This window comes from Stegostoma tigrinum, chromosome 1 (genome assembly GCF_030684315.1).
Source record: "Stegostoma tigrinum isolate sSteTig4 chromosome 1, sSteTig4.hap1, whole genome shotgun sequence".
Taxonomy (NCBI): Eukaryota; Metazoa; Chordata; class Chondrichthyes; order Orectolobiformes; family Stegostomatidae; genus Stegostoma; species Stegostoma tigrinum.
This window is the reverse complement of record NC_081354.1, coordinates 16,346,339-16,366,907: the sequence shown is the minus strand read 5'-3', so window position 1 is coordinate 16,366,907 and position 20,569 is coordinate 16,346,339. Positions and strand designations below refer to the sequence as shown.

Here is a 20,569-nt window from a genome sequence, read left to right as displayed (position 1 = left end):
CCTCCCTTAACACCTACCCCGCCCACCATTCATCTATCGATGTGGCTAAGTGAGTGAGGATTCCAGAAGATAAATTATCTATTTAAAGGCCTCAACTTGAGGACTTCACTCTGGCACTCAGCCATCAGTTTCGCCCTGCAGGAGTGATAGCTCTGATTCCACTCACTGCAGCACCACTTGAGGTAGGAACTCATTTAAATAGAGAAGAAACATTCAAAATTCAACACAAGAGGTTTCACTGAACGCTTTGTAGATAGTCAAGATATTCAACAAATGTGTCTGCAGCCACACTGGACCAATAACAGCCTTCTATTAGGCCCTTCAGTTGGTGAATTAAGACACTTGACATCAATGCCAATGAGCAGGTGGCTATATGCATGGATCTGGGTCTTATCATCCAAGAAAAATGGATGGCCTTCATTCAAAAGAGCATAGCAAGGCTAACAAGCGAGTTATCTGTTGGGTCATGGGGAAAAAAAACTGGAGTTCAGGGCAGGGATGTGAGCCTAACCCTCTCCACCTAATTTACCTGAAAGTTTCCACTTGAATTGGAGTAACAGCAGAAAATTCAGTCTCTACCTAATCTTTTCTTAAAAGAAAAACAAATATCAGGAAAAAAAAGTCCCCAGATAATCCATCAGTGAATGGCTCTGCTTGTTTAATTTTGTTGCTCTGGGTAAATGCATTGAGAATTATTTTACGATGAGCAATGCTCGAGGTGAATTGGAACTTGTAAATTTTATAGGAAGTTGCTTTTGAATGATGTGTTTGCCTGGTGTGGTCACCGCTTCTTAACTCAATTTTCTTATAGTGCCAGGCAAATTTCAATGGAAGGAACACTTTCAGAATAGAGTACACTTTCCTGAAACACATCCCATAATTGTAAAAAAAGTACTGTAAACAACTTGAGGGCCATGTACAGGAGTAGCAAACTGTCACATAACAAGATCTTTTCTTTTGACAAACATTAGAAAGGTCAGCCAGTTTTACGAAAATAGGATATGGAACCCAGATGCAGAATTTATGGATATTGTCAAGTATTAATCACAATTCTTAGGAACTGGAAACCCAACCAAAACTCAAAAGGGAGTCTGAACAGAAACAATTTTTTAAAAGCTCCACTTCCCAGACATCCTGGCACTTTAAATTCTACACCTACAAACTAAAGTATTTAGCATCTTTAATAAGTCATAATGTCACGGATGATTTAAAACATCTAATGATCAGCATCTCCCACATGCACATTGGTTCAAATGTAGTGAATTGTACCCAAATTTTCTAATAAAAGCCTCCATCACAGATCCTTATTTCCTCGCATTAACACTGAACTTTTTTGATGCTATGCTGGAGGACATTTTGCACACACTTTCAGAAATGAGGTCTTCACAGGTTTGTATAGAATGCTGAATTTTAGAAAGTTTAAAATCTCTCAAATTTAAGGATTTGCACAAAATCCAAGATGGTGGTGGAGTAGGGCTCCTGAGCTGGAGCTGTGTCTGTTTCTTGTCTTTATTTTTTCTCTTTTTTATGTTTTCTGTTTCTTCTTCTTCCCTCCCATCCTTGTGCAACATTGGCGAAGTCCAGGGTGAAGCCATAGCAAACTCCTGGCCTCATTGCAGACATCCTGTCCTCGAAGTGAAGCCCGCGTGGGCCTCCATCCTCGAAGGTCTTGAGGTGAAGCCTGGTGCAGTCTGGGGGCAAAGCCCAGTGCTGACTCATCTGCTCCGTCTTTGCTGCCTGGAAGGACTGTAATTCTGAATTTTTTATTCCTTTATTCTTCCAATTTATTCCCTTTTGTCCCCACGAGGGCAAGAGAGGTCTGAAATGCAGCAATTTTTATTTATTTATTTTTCTAATTTATTTTTTATCCTTTGCCACTTCTTAGTTTGTGCCACACTCCCCACTAACCACTCTAACCCACCCAGTACCTTTCCTTACAACTTTAAAAGATGCAACACCTGCCCACACACCACCTCTTTCACCTCCGTTCAAGACTCTAAACAGTCCTTATAAGTGAGACAGAGCTTCACCTACATCTCCTCCTACCTAGTCTATTGCATCTGCTGCTCCTGATGTGGTCTTCTCTAAGTTGAGATAGTAGAAGCGTTGGTGGTGATCTTTCAGGAATCGCTAGAATCAGGGAGCGTCCCAGAGGACTGGCAAATTGTTAACATGACACCCCTGTTTATAAAGGGAGTAAGGCAAAAGATGGAAAATTACGGGCCGATTAGCCGAACCTTGATCGTGGGTAAGGTTTTGGAGTCCATTGTAAAGGATGAAATTTCTGAATATTTGGAAGTATGTAGTAAAATAGGGCAAAGTCAGTATGGTTTCATCAAGGGGAGGTCATGCCTGACAAATCTGCTAGAATTCTTTGAAGAAGTAATGAGCAGGGTTGACCAAGGAGAGCCAATGGATGTTATCTACCTGGGCTCCAAAAAGGCCTTTGGCAAAGTGCCACATAGGAGGCTGCTGAGTAAGATAAGGGCCCATGGTATTAGAGGCAAGCTGCTAGCATGGATTGAAGATAGGCTGTTTGTCAGAAAGGAGAAAGTGGGGATAAAGGGGTCTTTCTCAGGATGGCAGCCAGTGATAAGTGGCGTTCCGCAAGGGTCAGTGCTGGGACCACAACTTTTCACTTTGTACATTAATGGTCTAGATGAAAGAACTGAGGGAATTCTGGCTGAGTTTGCAAATGATACAAAGGTAGGTGGAGGGACAGATAGTATTGAGGAGGTGACATGGCTGCAGAAAGATTTGGACAGGTTAGGAGACTGGGCAAAGATGTGGCAGATGGAGTACAACATGGGAAATTGTGAGGTCATGCACTTTGGTAAGAAGAATAAAAGCATGGGCTATTTTCTAATTGGGGTGAAAATTCAGAAGTCTGAAGTGCAAAGAGACTTGTGAGCTCTAGTCCAAGGTTCTCTCAAGGTAAACTTGCAGGCTGAGTCAGTCAGGAAGGCAAATACAATGTTGGCAATTATTTTGAGAAGACTTGAATATAAAAGCAGGGATGTACTACTGAGGCTTTATAAGGCTCTCGTCAGTCCACATTTGGAGTATTGTGTGCAGTTTTAAGCCCCATATCTCAGGAAGGATGATGTACTAGCCCTTCAGTATGTTCAGAGGAAGTTCACGAGAATGGTCCCAGGAATAGAAAGCTTAACATATGAGGAACATTTGAGGATTCTGGGGCTATACTCATTGGAGTTTAGAAGGTTGAAAGGGGATCTAATTGAAACTTACAGAATACTGAATGGCCTGGGCAGAGTTGGGAAGATGCATCCATTGGTAGGAGAGGCTAGGACCCACGGCACAGCCTTAAGGTAAAGGAAGACCTTTTAGAACAGAGATAAGGAGAAATTTCTTCAGCCAGAGAGTGGTGAATCTATGGAATTCACTGCCACATAAGGCTGTTGAGGCCGGGTCAGTGAGTACATTTAAGACCGAGATAGATAGGTTCTTGACTATCAAAGGAATCAAGGGCTATGGGGAGAAAGGGGGAGGATAGGCTTGAGGAAATTATCTGCCATGATCAAATGCCAGAGAAGACTTGATGGGCCGAATGGCCTAATTTCTGCTCCTATGTTTTATGGTCTTATGGTTATAGTCTTATGGGTGACACCGAGCGTAGACATGGTGACTGTTTTGCCGAGCATCCCCTCCTGACCCATAATGCCCAAAATAACCTCCCGGTCACCGCCCGTTTCAACTCCTCACTCCCATTCTTCCTCCGACATATCTGTCCTCTGCCTCCACCAGTCTCGCGGCGAAGTCGAACACAAATTTGAAGAACAACACCTTATGTTCTGCCTGGGTACCCTACAGCCCAGAGGGCACCACATTGAGTTCTCCAATTTCAAATAACCTTCGCACCCATCCCCTGCCTCCTCTTCCAGCCCCACTACCCCCTTTCCTTTCCACCTTTTGACCCTCCCTTCCAGCTACCAACCGGATTCATCCTTCCAACCAGGTTGTAGCTGCGAACAGTGTCCACCTATCACCACCAGTTCAACTCTACCCCTTCCCCCCCATTCCTTATATCTGCAGCTCCCCCTACCTCCACATCTAGTCCTGAAGAAGGGCGTTGAGTGCTCCTTTCCTCCAGATGCTGCCTGCCTTGCTGTGTTCTTCCAGCCTCCAGTTTGTCAGCCTTATAATATTGCTTAGGTCCTGAATTTCCTTGGAATATCAACTTCGTCTCTGCCTAAGGACTTAGAGGAAATTATGGGCCCTGGTTTAAGCAGGCCCTTGTTGAAACTGGTCAATGTCTATTGCGTTTTACATTTGTCCAGAGATTTCAATGCAGCTTACCTCCACAAAACAATTCTTGCATGGTTAATTGCATTAGTTGTCTGCATTTGTCGCTCCATTCCCCAGAGGAAACTAAGGAAAGGTATTCTGGCATCGGAGGCAGTCTCGAGAAGTTCACTCTGCTGACATCAGGTGTGGAGGGATTGTATTATGAGCAGAGTTTGAGTAAGTTGGGCCTGTACTCATTGTAATTGCAAGAATGAGAGGAGAAACATATCCAATTCTTAGGGGATTTGACAGAGTAGATGTTGAAAAGTTGTTCCCCCTTGTGGAAGAGTCTAGGATCAGAGCGCATAAAGTCAGAAGAAGGGGTCACACATCTAAAATGACGATGAAGAGGAATTTATTCTCTCTGAGGGCAATGAATTCTTTACCACAGAGGGTTGTTGAGGTTGGGTCATTAAGTATATTTAAGGCAGAGGCAGACAGATTTTTAATCTGCACAGGAATCAAGGGTCACATAGAAAAGATGGGAAAGTTGATTATCATATCTGGCGTGATATCATTGAATGGCATCAGCAGGTTCGATAATGGCTCACTTTTGCTTCTGTGTCATTTGGAGAGCTAACTGGCACTGGCAGTGCCTGACAACACTTGTTTTCTCTGCTATTGAAGCTCTGTATGGATTACTGCTCGGGGGGAAAAAAGGCTACCTACAGAATAATGTCACTGAAAAATCTCCAAAGGAAAGGTGAAATACAGATATGGAGAAGAATGCACCTCATTAAAGGCCACCACACTAACAGTTTGCAGCTCCAATGCATAGGTTATTGGCCGTTCTGTATTACTATCTATTCCATATGACTGACTGTCACCTAATATAATGAGAAGACAGATGCTCAAAGGATTGAATGTGTCAATTTAACACCCCCATTCAATTCTGAGGCAGCCACTTCATGAACCTGTTGCACTGGAATGCCTCGATAGATTCGTCTCAGGACCTCAACTCCTACCATGCCACTTCAGAATTTTAAATTCAATTGCGTTAATAAAATAGCCGAAGGAAAATGATAACACCTGTATGGGTCACCGTGAAACTACCGAATTCAAACAATTCACTAACTTCATTTAGAGAAGGAGATGTGCCAAATGTACCTGGTCTGGCCTACATGTGGCTGACCCCTGACAGCTTTCTGAAATGGCCTAGCAAGGCATTCGAGAAGGCAGTTCAACACCAGCTGCTCAAAGAGCAGTCAGGGCTTGGAAATAAATGCTGGCCTTACCACAGACCAGAGTGCCCAAGTGGAAAAGGAAGGATTGAGCATCGTTTTTGGTGTTAACAAGTTCAGCCATTTCCTTTACGGCAGGTACTTTGTGCTGCTGACAGACCTTCATTTTTGGCCTGTATACAGAAATGCCATCAATGGTGGCAGCATGCCTGCAGAGATGGGCACTGCCTCTGTCGGCCTGCCTGAATAAAATCAAATACCAACTGTCAGAGAGCATAGCAATTCAGATGCTTTGTCAATGTTACCAGGAAGTAAGGATGTTCTTGACCGGAACCTAAACATTATTTTTCCAGGAAGACAAGGTACCAGTGTTGGCAAATCATGTGTGGAGTGCTACACAGGATGACTCGGTCTTGAGCCTAGTGGTGGCCTTGTTCGTGAGGGAGGATCTGTCATAGAACCTGCCCAGAATTGTGCCCTCCCCGTTCAGGAGGTGGGAGTTGGCCGTATTAACTTAATGTAGAGAATGCACTTTGTTATTCCAACCCCATGAGGGTTGAAAGGTGCTAGAACAAGTGCATGGAGGGCACCCCAGAGTGGTCTTAATGAAGGAGATAGCCAGGAGCTACTTTTGGTACTGAATGTGGACTTCCAGATGGAGGAGAAGGCAGGATCATGCGAAGTCTGCACATTAGCAAGTAAGGCACTGCCGTTATTACCCCTTCACTCATGGGAATGACCTCAATCACCATGGCAGCAGATTCATTCAGTTTTACAAGACCAGCAGACGGATGAATGTTGCTACTGTTCATGGGTGCCCACTCTAAGTGGCCTGAGGTGGCGGTCATGAATCTGGTATCAGTGGGATCAACGACAGACCAACTGGATGAAATATTTGCCAGGTTCGGGAACCCTGAACACGCTGTGAGTGACAATGATCCACAGTTTGTGGCACAAGAGTCTGAAGAGTACCTGGATAATCACGGAGTCAGGCATGTGAGATCAGCCTCGTTATCACCCTGTGACAAACAGCCAGGCACAGAGATTTGTACAAACCTTGAAATAGGCCTTAAAAGCCTTGCAAGGGGAGGGATCACTCGGACATGTTCCTCAGTATGTTCAGGAACACACCACACACAATGTCCCAGTGTTCAACAGCATCCTTAATGTTCAACCACCAGCTGAGAATCATGTTTGACTTTCTGCAGTGAGATGAGACCAGGGAGGTGTTAAAAAGAAGTCAAGAAGGATGGAATGTCAGAAAGGCGGGAACCTCACTGCTGTGAATATTTCTGCTGGTCGCTGCACCTCACCAATGGGAGGAGGTCCCTGAGAATACCGAGCTGGTCCAGGTGCGACCACAGATGTCAACTGAGCCTTGTGTCTTCGAGCTAGGTGGGCCATAAGCAGGGAGGGAACAACAATGTCACAGGGAAACAATAGCCAATCAGAGAGGGACGTTTCTGTGGAAAAACAGGAGCTTCCGGAAGCCTGGGAGACTATACTAGAAAGGGTTCCTGAGACAAGGAAATCTTTTTCTAGGAATCACCATCCCCCTGAGAGACTGATTGTGTCAAATGTAGACCACAAAAACATTTTTTTTCGTTTTTCTTTTCAGTGTACATTCCTGGCAATGTATGTATGTATGTTGGCTACAATGGTTGTATAATAGCTATAATTGCTGGATGTATATATATTAACAAGGGGAGTATTGAAATAAAGGGGAAAGAATGTATTATGTTTGTCGTTGTGTTGTGTTGCCCCTTTAAGAGAGTGGGTCAGATGACCTGGAGGGGCAGTCTAAGAGCGACTGTGAAGCTAACAGGATGCGCATAAAGTGTTTGCTCCTCTGGTTTACCCTCCATTTACCTTATCTTCTATTTCTGGTTCTGGTAAACCACAAACACAACAAACACCACCTGCTCAAAGGGCAGTTAGGGCCGGCAAATAAATACTGGCCTGACCAGAAACCAGAGCCGTGGACAGAAGCCACAAGGACCATGCTCTGGTCCTGGCCTGGACTCCTGAGGTCTGGTTACTGGACCCTGAGATAACAGTGTACCATGTGACCCTTACACCACCCTGTCCTGGGCGCTGTCAGTGACGCACACATTGTGTGAATCAATCTTTTTAAAACAATCTCTGAATCCATTGAGGGCAGATCTGGTCTTTACCTGAGTGGAAGGTTATAGATTAAATTTCTGGTCCACAAGAGGGTCAAAGGTTATGCCAGAGAAATGGAACTGAGGCTCAAAGTCCAAAAAGCCCATTCCTGTTCCTCGTGTCCTTTCAGGGGCTTTCAGCTATCCATTTTCCCCAGGAAGATGAGCAAGGTCCCAATTTTCCTACACGTGGATCTTTTTTCGAAATCATGTTCAAAGGTTTTGGAACTGCAATGTGTTTCTTGTTAGAACACTTTTTGTTTTCTCTCTCTCTCTCTCTTTCCTGAAAGACCTGCAGGAGTTTCCTTCCATTGCAAACCAGCCACCGCTTCTCCCTTATGTGTGACTATCAAAAAAATAAATGATTGCACCAGTCTAGACTGATGTGGAAACAGCTCACACCTGTTTGGATTTGAGTCCAGACGTCACTGTTTGGAATGTGAATGTTTGCAGAATCAATGTAGCATCTGGATACACGTTAACATCAGCTCTGCAAGGAAACACCGACACATGTCTGCTGAGACTACCCAGAATTCCAAATTATACCCCCCCGCAGAACTTTGAGTCCACTGGAATGTGGTGTACCTTTGCAACTTGAACCTCAATTAAAACTATTGTAAAGTCCCAAATGAAAACCACAATTTGTGAACTGTAAGCCTCTTTGGATAATCGTAGCTCCTTTCTTCAAAGAGTCAAGTTGGGAGTCTTATCATTATTGCAGCGTTGGCCAAAATGGGTTTGGGAGCTCAAGTGGGGTGAGCTGTTTCTTGTAATCCTGAGCTATGAGCCAGGAATGGCTGTTACCATGCTCCAACTGAACTGTTCACTTGCTCAAACAGGCCCCTGTACTCGCTAGGCCCAATCTGTACTAATGAACTCCTATCCACTATCATGGGTCCTCTATACTCTCTCAAGGGCTCCTATCACGCTTAAGAGCTCCCTACACCCACTCATGGGCCTTCTTTTCTCTCTCACAGACTCCTATTCACACACATGGGTCCCTACGTTCTCTTACAGACCTCTACCTGCGCACACAGACCACCTAGGCCTCTATTCACACTCATGGACCCTTATCTTGTCTCACAGGCCCCCTTAATCTTTCCCGTGCACCCCACCCCCACCCTGAGGAGGGAACAAGCCTTGAGAGTCAGTAACAGTGGGGAAAGGTTTGGGAAGCACTGTGCTATTGCGTTAAACGTTCACGAGGTAACATCACTGGCAGGCTAAGAATAAGTTTTATTCAACAATGCAAAGGACTAAATTTCAAGGAAATTATCTCCAAGCCTGGTTTCACAAGAATGCCAGAAATGGGGCTGTACTGGCATAGGCAGACAGCTGGTAGAACAGGTCACACTAAATTGGACAACTAGGCTGTCCTCTTTTAATTACGAGGGACCACTGCACATGAATGGTAGTCCTGGAGGAGCTTGCCTCTTACTGTTGCTGCCACTTTTAAATACAGCTGCCAGGGGATCCGCTGTTGTGGTGTTTCACTTCCAGAGCACCTGGCACAAAACATGATGCAGGCAGTGATTTTTAAAGGGGTAATGGCGTGTGATAAAAGGAGAATTAGTCTGTGTGGGAGTTACTTCTCCCATTGGGTCATGAATCTGTAGAATTCACCACCCCGGAGTGTGGCGGAAGCTGGGGCATTGAGCAAATTTAGGGAGCAGATAGATTTTAAATTAGTGACGAGTTGAGCAATTTTGGACAGCGGACAGGAGGGTGGATTTGAGGCCAGGATGAGATCAGCAACGATCGTACTGAATGGCAGAGTAGCCTCGAGGGGCTGAATTGCCCACTCCTGCCCCTAGTGGTAGCAGGCAGAAAGAAATAACTACAGCAATATTACAGTTTGTTTTTACCTAGCACTGATAATGTATAAAGTTGTCCCAGTGGTTAAGAAGGAGGGATGTAGGCCACTTGGAAAATTAGATATTTTGGCAGATGAGCTAGCCCAAAGGAAGATCACCTTATTACACAGAAACACCCTCCTGAAAAAGCTGAGGTTTCTGCTGTTTAGGTACAGGTGGTTGATCAGGTAAATGTAGTCACCTAGGTCCATAGGTCACCACAAGCAGTTCATCCATACTTTTGTTTTTAAATGTATCATGGAATCTCCACAGTGCAGATACAGACCATTCGATCCATCAGGTTTGCACTAATCCCAACTAGACCCAGCCCCCAACTATATTCCCATAACTATACATTTACCATGGCTAATCCACCTACCCTGCACATCCCTGGACTGTGGAGGAAACCAGAGCACTCAGTGGAAATGTGTATAGACTTGGAGAGAACATGCAAACTCCACACCAATTGTCACCCAACTTTGGGAATCAAACCTGATGCTGTGAGGCAGCAGTGCTAACCAGTGAACCACTCTATCTTCTAATCAACCTGCTCCAAGATATTATAACACACCTCTGGAGCAGATGGGACTTGAACCTTAGTCTTGTGGCTTATAAGTAGGGCCACTAACACTACATCACAGGGTTCCTTCAAACAAAGCATTATCATATTGCTGTTTCTGAGACTATGTTAGATGCAAATTGGCTGCTGCATTTCCTAACTGAAACATTACACAAATAACATATTTAATTGGCAGGAAGTGCTTTGTAATGCTCAGCGGTCATGAAAACTGCTGCATAAATGCATTTTTTTTGGTGACGAGATTTTAAAATTCCTATTTCATTCTGAAAAGGTATATTCGCAGAGGAGCACTTTGGAAAGTCCTCAAGTCATGCAAGTTATAAACTATACGCAAATTCTTTCCTTGTTCTGGTTCAGTGTGAATGAAGAAGCATCATGTTGGGAACAAGAAAAAGATGTAGCGTCCGGTTCTTCAAACTTCTCTGAAAACACGAGGGGCAGGATTTTCTGCCGCTCCCCTGTGCCCCAGGAATAGGTTGGGAGGATAATATGGTGGGGTAGGTGCCATAGAATTGGCTGAGATGGTGGTATCAGGGCAATGCACCAATCCTGTCTTTATGCTTCCAGTGGCTTTGCGGAACCTGACAAGGATTTAGCTGATTTAGACAATAGAAAATAGACAGTAGGTGCAGGAGTAGGCCATTCGGCCCTTTGAGCCAGCACCACCATTCATTATGATCATGGTTGATCATCCACAATCAGAATCCTGTTCCTGCCTTATCCCCATAACCCTTGATTCCACTATCTTTAAGAGCTCTATCCATCTCTTTCTTGAAAGTATCCAGAGACTTGGCCTCCACTGCCTTCTGGGAAAGAGCATTCCATATATCCACCACTCTCTGGGTGAAGAAGTTTCTCCTCAACTCTGTTCTAAATGGCCTACCTCTTATTTTTAAACTGTGTCCTCTGGTTCTGGACTCACCCATCAGCAGAAACATGCTTCCTGCCTCCAGAGTGTCCAATCCCTTCATAATCTTATACGCCTCAATCAGGTCCCCTCTCATCCTCCTAAACTCAAGTGTATACAAGCCCAGTCGCTCCAATCTTTCATCAATATGATAGTCCTGCCATTCCGGGAATTGACCTCGTGAACCTACGCTGCACTCCCTCAATAGCCAGAACTTCCTTCCTCAAATTTGGAGACCAAAACTGCGCACAATACTCCAGGTGCGGTCTCACCAGGGCCCTGTACAGCTGCAGAAGGACCACTCTGCTCCTATGCTCAATTCCTGTTGTTATGAAGACCAGCATGCCATTAACTTTCTTCACTGCCTGCTGTACCTGCATGCTTGCTTTCATTGACTGATGTACAAGACCACCCAGATCTCGTTGAACTTCCCCTTTACCTAACTTGACTCCATTGAGATAGTAATCTGCCTTCCTGTTCTTGCCACCGAAGTCGATAACCACACATCTATCCACATTAAACTGCATCTGCCATGCATCCGTCCACTCACCTAGCCTGGTAAAATTTCTGGTAACATATCAAGCCTACTCTCGAGCTTGCTGGAAGGTAAAGCATAGACTGTTTGAAAACAAAACCAAGACGTTTAGGTTGATATTTGAGGGAGCGGGCACTTGTGATATCTTAGTTTCATATAGTCTCTTCTCGTCCTGTACTTCCTATGATTCTACAATTTATGCTTAAATACGTTCAAGATGCGGCTACCAGGTGATTAGTTGTAATGCTATATCTTAAATTAATAGTTTCAAGAATTACAATCCAATCTTTTCCCTTTATACCTTTCAGTGTAAATCCATTTGCAAAACATCACTATGTGTGCCTCTGCATTAACATTTACCTTCCATTCCTTAGCTCATCCACTTAGTTTGATATATTTATATTTTTGAGTGTTATCTGAAAGTCCACAGTCACCTGACATTTTGGAAATGTTTTATTTATTATTGTCAATTGCCGTCTTGTTAATACTCCAACAATTATGAAATGATAAATAGCTTTAAAGTCTCTCCTGTGGATTTTTGCTTGGTGACGCTTTGAAATTCAAGCTTTTTGTATCTGTGTACATTCTTTGGGCACAGATTTGGTAAATAATTCAAGCGTAATCTGTTGCTTCTGAAACCTTATGATAATGTAATGAAGCCTTGAAAAAGAAGTGTACCTGAAATTTCCATTTTCTGCTTGTAGAATGTGTTACTAAAAGGCCCAAAAATGGGTGTGGTACATTTGGTCATTGTTTTAAATGTGGGCATCATTTCATCCTCAGGCTACAAACAGTGTTGATTACAATTCAGTGCTGGAATCTACAGGGAGCCCAAAATTATAAACTCCTAGCATTGAAAAAAAAACTAGTCTGCATTGCTTAAAGCTAGCTTGCACCTCTTAAAGAGAAATGTTACTGGAGGTCATGCAGGAAGTGAATCTAACTGGGTAGAACTGTACCATGGGAATGCATGTCCTCCAAGTTACTTCAAGGTGATACAGAGGCTTTGGTGGAGGAGGAACACCGGTAGAGAGAGCTTCTGTGCCTTCTCTATGGCAACATCTTCACCAATGAGAATTTGCAACCAATCAGCACCCTTTTCTCTTGTGTAAATTGTTCTGTTCACTTGAATTTGGCATTCTTGCCTTTGTCCTGATGTTTGCAAAGCAAAAGCTTTGGAGACAGCAATAAAGTATTACAAAATTAAAATGAAAGATATTGCAAATCGAAATGTTGACTTTTAAATTTGTGAAATAGGATTTCTTTGTTATCCATTACCGCCACACCTCAAGATTATTATGATAATGGTTTTAAACTAATTCTGACAAACGTGCAATGAAGACCAGCCAAATAGGTAATGAAAAACATAAAAATACAGTCAAACTGTCTAGTCCTAGTATTTAATCGCACCAACCCACTCATATAATCACGGTTCACAAGCAACACTCAGTGGCACAAACTATTTGACGACCTTGTTTCCAGACTTTCTGATTATGTGACTACAGACCTTGGAACTTTACCTGGCTTTTCATAATAATACTTAGGATTGGGCCTGCAGAACTTATTGTTAATTGTCTGTAGTGTTTGTACTGTGTTATTAGCTCAAATTTTACATTATTGATTCATGTCAAACTAAGGGTTTAACTGAGGCCACGCATACTTCTGCAACATTAAGAGGTGAGTTCATTTTGTCCAAAATGTAGACTGTAACCTACCCAACTTTGGATGTATTTGGCATCTTAAGGAAAAAAAAAGCTATCAAAATAATCCAGCTGCATTCCTCTGTTGCTCAGGGACTGAGAACAGGCCAAAGAATATTGAAATTACAATATGGTTCGACTGCCAAACTGAAAAGAAACCTTAGTTTCTTGTTGGTCATTTCTAAGATTGGTTTTACAAAAAACCCATTTTACGTTGCAAAACATCATATTCCACTCTTAAATTTATGAGTTCCATATTAAAGAAATAACGTAGCCCTTAGGAGCCAATTGGCTGACATCTCCAACACAAGCTATGTTTAAATATACCACATCTGTATAGTTTTACAATAAGACAAGTCGCACACTCAATGTGTAAAGCAAAATGACAGATTATATAAAATGAAGGAATGATCTGATATTCTGCACACATTCAATAGGTAAAGAAAATAATGTGACTCTACAGTAATGTGTTAAATAGCAATTGTAGGAGTTGATGTTTAAAATGAAGAATGTCAAAATTCTGAAATAACCCATTGTTCAGATTCCAACCTTGATTAGACTATAATCACATGTTGCCTATTAAACAACTCCAGTCTTGAGACATAGGCATCAATTCATCTATTAAGAAAATCATGTTCTACTTTCAGTCACTTTTCAGAACTTGCTGCCATATTGCTGTGAGAATCTTCAGAAAAAAAGGAATTACTTTAACATGGTGACTTAGCTGGGTCTCTCAAAGTGCTTCACACCCAATGAATTACTTTTGACATGTAATCTCTTACAATGTAGGGAAGTGCTAGTAACTGCACTTCAGTCTTCAGTTTATGGCAGTAAATGCACTTTGCCCTTTAGTGTCCAAAGCTTTCACTTTGTTGGGTATATTGTAAAAAACTCCTTTGTAAAAGTGGGACAGAATCCTACACTGTAACAGAAACGCCGACTGATTTCCAGCAAGTGGGCAGTGATCAGACGTAGGGTCAGACAGGGAGAACTGGGATAGAAGGCAAGGCAGCAAAGGCAAAAGACTTAACCATCTGTATACTTGGCTACAGTTTAGTTCAATCCTTTCCCATAACAAACCAGCCACACTGAATCAAAATTCAAGTCTAACGTAGCAACAAGTGGAACGGTTAAAGAAGATAGTTATGTAAATAATGCTACTTGACTGCCAACTAAAAATGCGGGTGATGTAGGTGTCTTGAGGTCCTTTAGGATGTTCAGGGGTGACCTTATAGAGGTTTATAAAATCATGAGGAGCATAGATGAGGCGAACAGCAAAGGTCTTTTCCCCGGAGTGGGAGAGTTCAAAACCACGGGGCGTATTTTAACGGTGAGAGGAAGATTTAACAGTGAACAGAGAGGCAACTTTTACACACAGAGTGTGGTTCATGTGTGAAACGAACTGCGAAAGGTAGTGGTGTGTGCTGGTAAAGTTACAAAGTTGAAAAGACGTTTGGATAGGTAGATGAATAGGAAAGGTTTAGAGGGATATGGGCCAAACACAGGCAAGTGGGACTAGTTTAGTTCTAGAAACTTGGTTGGCAAGGAGGAGTTGGACTGAGAGGCTTTGTTTCAAGCTGTATGACTCTGGTTTTCGATGGCGGCATTCTGAAATAAAGACAGAAAATGCCCAGCAAATCAGGCAATTCCCCCGCAGGAGGCTGGAAGCAAAGCTTATGGTTGGGGTTTACAATCACTGACAGGGGCTGGGTGGGGAGGTGGGGGGGTGGGGTGTGAGAACTAGAGTGGATGAGCTTTGAAAATAGAGCCCCCAGGTGACATGTCCGTGCCCTGTGTCTCTGGAACGTGCTATTTTCAAAGGGATGGTGCTGGGACCTGGGAACTGGCTTGCCTCTTATTACCTTTCCTTTAAGCCCTTGAGGAGCTTTTGAATAGATCAGGGAGGGCCAGAAGATGAGTTTTAATCTGTGAATCAATAAACCAGGACAGTCTGTACCATGTTCGTACAGAGTTGTCAGGTTCAATGTGCGTGAACAATGAGATAAATATTTTCTGAACATATTTTTTGCCACTCGAGCTGACTGAGAGAGATTGGGGGCAGTACCTTTTAAGTCATCCATTTGTCTATTTCCATGAGGGATGAAGCTAGTAGTCCTCTGATGCCCTCATCCCTCCTTCTACAATGCAACTGCAGGACCTGTCATGGCCGCTTCAGCCTTTGACTACTGTATTGTATGGGCAGCTCACCTCTCCTGGCAGCATTAGACGCTACTAATTGGATGCTAAGCTCACATCTGGTCCCAATGTATTTGAAGATGTAATGTGGGGGGGTCCAGACAAGAAAATGATCGGGGTGACAGGTTCCAGACTCTGAATTGAAAATCAAGCCCATTAACCTTTCCTTTTCTTTCTGTAGATGTCGCCAAGTGATTTCTGGCATATTTCATCTTCCGTTTTAGCTTCATCTTCTGAGCAGGTTCAGCGAGTAATCGCTTTAAGCTAGTGAAGAGCTTCTTCAAATCTTCTGATCAGGGTCCAAAGGTGCAGCTACAGTTTCCATCTGAACGGGAAAGTTGTAATGGATTTCCCGGTAAATGAAGGCATTAGGGAGACGATTCGGAGCAGGAGAGTCTGAGATTTTTAAAACATTTCAAAACCTTGCTTGCGGTGTCAAGAGGAGCAGGAGAGTTCTATTGGATTGCACAAGAAAAGTTTAATCCTCTCCTTCACTATCGTTCCTCCTTAAACTCTCTTTTTGCACCACTTAGCTTGCAGCTGGTGACTAAGCCTTTCTATGTTGCTGGTTTCCCATTCCCTCCCCTCCGCTATTTTGAACAAGCAGCAAACCAGTAGCATGGAGGCAACAAGTTAAAATTGCTCAACTCTCCTGTTTGGACTGCCAAAGCACTTTTTTTCTGGCCCTCAGCATGCTTCCCCTTTATTGAACAGTGTTATTCATTCGCCCCCAGTCATTTGACCCAATTCATGGTTCCAACAGCTCTTGAAAAGCAATGGTCAGTATCTCTGCCATTTTCCTTTGAATCTCTTTTCATCCAGCTGCTGACTTTACTTCTTATTTTCTATTCTAAAATGAGCCATTTAAGAATTTTCAGGGATATGTACTGGCATTCAGTACCCTGCCTCATTAGACCTAACCAGATCCAGCCTTGAACCTTCACCATAATATGATCCGCACATCGATTAAAGAATCAGTCAGGATGTAGCAAGGAGCCTTTGACAATTTTCTTTTTACCACAAACCGACTGCAGTCTGCTTCGAGACAGTTCAATCAGCTCCCACTCTAATTCTAACAGATATCATTCCTGCAAACCTCTCCAAATTTCCTGCAACCCTAATCCTCTATTTTGCCCTCATTATTTTGCAGACTATAATGTACTTAGCTTACAGTAATGAACTTGATTACTTTTTGACTCAGCACGGGCATTCACTTCTTTGCATGAATTTGCTCGTAATTTGCACCAGGTCATATCTCTGGAATCCCGCAGCCCTGAATTTGGAACTTTTTCTGGGCCACAGAAGGTCGCATGCCATGGTGAGGGCATGTTAACAGTGAGGTGTGGCACAAACTGAGGTAAAAAAAAAGTTATTTTCCAGTATACAGATGATCTTTTAACCTGCAGAGGAGTTTTACTCCTTGATTTGGGAATTGAGAGGACTGCCTTTATGAGGAGAGATTGAGTAGATTGGGACTATACTCATTGGAATTTAGATGAATGACGGGGAATTGTAGAAACACATATAAAATTATGAAATGATGAGACAGAAGCAAGAAGGTTGTTTCCACTGGTGGGTGAAACTAGAATGAGGGAGCATTGCCTCAAAATAAGGGAGAACAGATTTAGGACTGAATTGAGAAGGAACTCCTTCACCCAAAGGGTTGTGGATCTGTGAAATTCCTTGCCTAGTGAAGCAGGTGAGTCTACCTTGTTGAATGTTTTTAAGGTAAATACAGATTTTTGAACAGTAAAGGAATGAAGGCTGAGTGGGCAGGTAAGTGGAGCTGAGTCCATGAAAAGAGCAGTCATGATCTTATTCATGGCACAGCAGGCTCAATGGGCCGGATGGCCTATTCCTGCTCCTATTTCTTATGTTCTCATATTCTGCCAATACAATTCTATTCGCTCTGGTAGCACCGAGTCTTCATGCAGCCAATGATCCTTGTTTTATCTGCGAGTGCAGGAACTACTACTGGACCACAGGAGATATTGGACCAGAGGATGGTGGATTAGGGAGGGGCAACCACTGCCAGCTATAATTCAGGGCAACTTTGTGTATTTCTGTATGTTTGGTGCATTGTGTTGCACAATGACAGAACACCCAGTAAAATCACAGTAAGTTGAACTGCTGGGAGCCCAGCCACAAATTCATGTTAAATAGAACTTCAAGAAAGGCTAAGAACCCCCTACGTAAACTCATTTGCCTAAAAATGCTGTCTAGGGAATTAAAACACAAACAAAAATCAAATGACATGGTAAATATGTAAAAGAGATAGTAAGAACTGCCGTAGCTGGAGTGAGAGGTAACAATGCTGAGCTGGAGGAACACAGCTGGCCAGGCAGCAGAGCAGCAGGAAAGTTGATGTTTTGGGTCAGGACCCTTCTTCAGAAATGGACCAATTTTTCTGAAAAGGGATCCTGACCCAAAACATCAGCTTTCCTGCTCCTCTGATGTTACCTGGCCTGCTGTGTTCCTCCAGCTCTGCACCGTGTTATTTCTTAAATATGTGAAAACTGTCGTTATTTCATGTAAACATAGAAAATAGGGACAGGAGTAGGTCATTCAGTCCTTTAAGTCTGCCATTCAATATGATTATGGCTGATCAACCAACTCCTGTTACCATTTGTTCCCCATACCCTTTGATCTCTTTAAAGCTAAGAACCACTTCTAACTCCTTCTTGAAAACATTCAACATTTTGGGTTCAACCACTTTGTGTGGCAGAGAATTCCACAGGCTCACCACTCTCTGGGTGAAGAAATTTCTCCTCATCTCAGTTCTAAATGGCTTGGTGTGGACTCCCTGGGAGCATCCTTCCCGCACTTATCATGTTCAATTCTTCATTTTTCTATTTGTTCACATCTTTCAGTATCCTGATCTTATACAGTAAAAAGCATTGAAATAAAAATCAGTATTTAGCTCTGGAAAAAATTTATAAATCATCTTCTGCCTGGTGTCTACCTGAAGGAGTTTGATACAGTCCACCACATACTCATTGGAGTCAAACGTCTTTACTGCAGTGCAGTGGAAATCCAGGAACGTCTCTACAGTCATACAATGTCTATATGGCTGGCATGGACAAATGAAAAATGTGCTCAAGTTCAGTAATGTGGAGTTCCCAGTCAGAATTACAGAACATCACAGGCAGTTTTCTGTTGCATTTCCTCGGCTGCCAATGGGAATGGTTGATCATTTTGACTTGGCATTATACAATGTTGACTCATTGCAATTTCACTGCATTTGAAAATTATCCACAAGCCGTCCAGATCAAGATTTTTAATGCGTTAAAATAATTTGATTCAAAATTTTGGGTTTGGAAATTTGCAATTGTCCAATGTTAATTCCCTGATGATATCTGGAGCATCAACGTAAAAAGCCTCTCCTCCTGTGTCCCTCCATATCTTCCTGCACGCAGTTATTCATTTAAAATCCCCATTATATTCTGGCACATAGCCTACATTCTTCTCTTTTTTTGCCTAATGCCTTAGTATTAAGGAACAGGTTGTTGCTTAACAGAAATGAATAATAGAAAATAAATATGCTTCATATTTTCTAAGACTCATGATTGGCTTGTTTGTTATTCCTACCAGGTCATGTAGGCCACAGTAAAAGAAAATATTTTCTCCCTCTCCTTAGGAGGTTGACGTCACTTGTACATAATAGTTTTGCTCCCTGGAGGAGCTGTGGAAGCCAACAGAAACGTTCAAAGTTTTGTTAACAAATTATCTGCTAGTCAGATGCAGCATCTCTCTTCTCTCCAAAGAAAAGAGTTACCGGCACTCTATGTTCAAAGAAACAGATAAGGTTTCTATCTGATTTGCTTTGATATGTGCAAGCTCCTCCTTAGGTGATGTGTGGCCTTGAATCAGTCTTGAGAGATTGAGGTAAGAGTAGACCATTGGTGATCAAAAGAGCTCAATTTTCTGCTGGTTTTCGGACCTGCTTCTTCACATTCCTACATTTATCAGTAATGGGAATTGAGTGTTTTACTCCAGGAGCGTAGCTTCTTATTTGCAAGCATATGGCCTAAAAGATGGATCAGATGGCCTTACTTTATTGTTATATTTCTAAATATATTAAACAAAGTCATTCTCCGTCAGTTTTACAATGGTTTTAAAAGCTTGGTTGGCATTACATAGCGTGACATAGATGAGAAGACAAAAGGTTATGTTGACCTATCAGCAGCTACCATACATTGTGCTGAGAAATAAACTCCCATTGCTCAGTAACTTGTACTGATGCCTTGCTTCATCACGGACAATGGAATCTGCTCTTGGCCTGGGCAGGGAGCTGGGTGAGTAACAGAGTACCCCAGGTGCTTATTCTCACTTTTATAATTGGGGCTCCCACAGCCTGGTTGGTGAGATCTTGAGTCTAAAGGTGCAGTCCTGAGCATTCAGTTCAATAGGGTAGGGGAAGTAGGGGATACTCTGGAGACTCTTGAACCTCTGTCGTCCATATGGTGTCGCTGCACCCACTGTGCTGTTAGGAGGGTCTAGGATTTTGACCCAGTGACACTGAAGGAATGGTGATAAAGTTCCAAGTCAGGATGGTGTGAGGCTTGGATGGAAATTTGAAGGTGATAGTGATGTCAATACACCTACTGCCCTGGTCCTTCAAGGTGGTCGAGGTCAGGGACTTGGAAGGCTATGAACCCACTTCATGCTGTCGGTGCAAATCAATCCAGCACTCATCTTTTCTCCTGCCCGCACTAACCCCCACTGTGTCACAGACCATGTTGGTTGTTAGTATAATCTTGACAAATGGTCGCACAATAACAGAACTGGTTGAGAGGACTCCAGGGTCATACATTGGTGCACTGATTCAATCCACATTTAAGACATTATGTCTATTTTGAAAACTTGTACCTCTGAAACCTCACCCCATACCAAGAGATTTTATAATATTGTTTTTTTTCCAAATTAAACAGAAAAAAAACCTACATGAGCCAGCTTGCTTGGACTCAACTTTACACAAGGATAAGATGAAAGCTGTTGTACAAAAATCCATAAATTTCATACAGTTGTGGCATCTAATTATACTTTAATAGGTAAGTGAAAGCAAAAGTGGGAAAGAGACCAAAATTTCAGGAGATGTTGACAGATGTACTTAAATAGTTACAGATGTACTAGGAATGTTCCAGGATAGT

At 42.8% G+C, this 20,569-nt stretch overlaps 1 protein-coding gene and 1 long non-coding RNA gene across 5 annotated transcripts in view; one reads left to right on the top strand and one right to left on the bottom strand.

Annotated features, from left to right (window-relative positions):
• Positions 1-20,569, bottom strand: part of adamtsl7 (ADAMTS-like 7) — a 409,793-nt gene that overhangs the window by 67,646 nt on the left and 321,578 nt on the right. The gene's annotated exons all lie outside the window — the stretch shown is intronic.
• Positions 1-20,569, top strand: part of LOC125458084 (uncharacterized) — a 57,701-nt gene that overhangs the window by 32,101 nt on the left and 5,031 nt on the right. Inside the window, exon 3 of the long non-coding RNA XR_009447212.1 lies at positions 20,351-20,470. This is a non-coding gene — a long non-coding RNA (uncharacterized LOC125458084). The remainder of the gene's footprint in view (positions 1-20,350; positions 20,471-20,569) is intronic.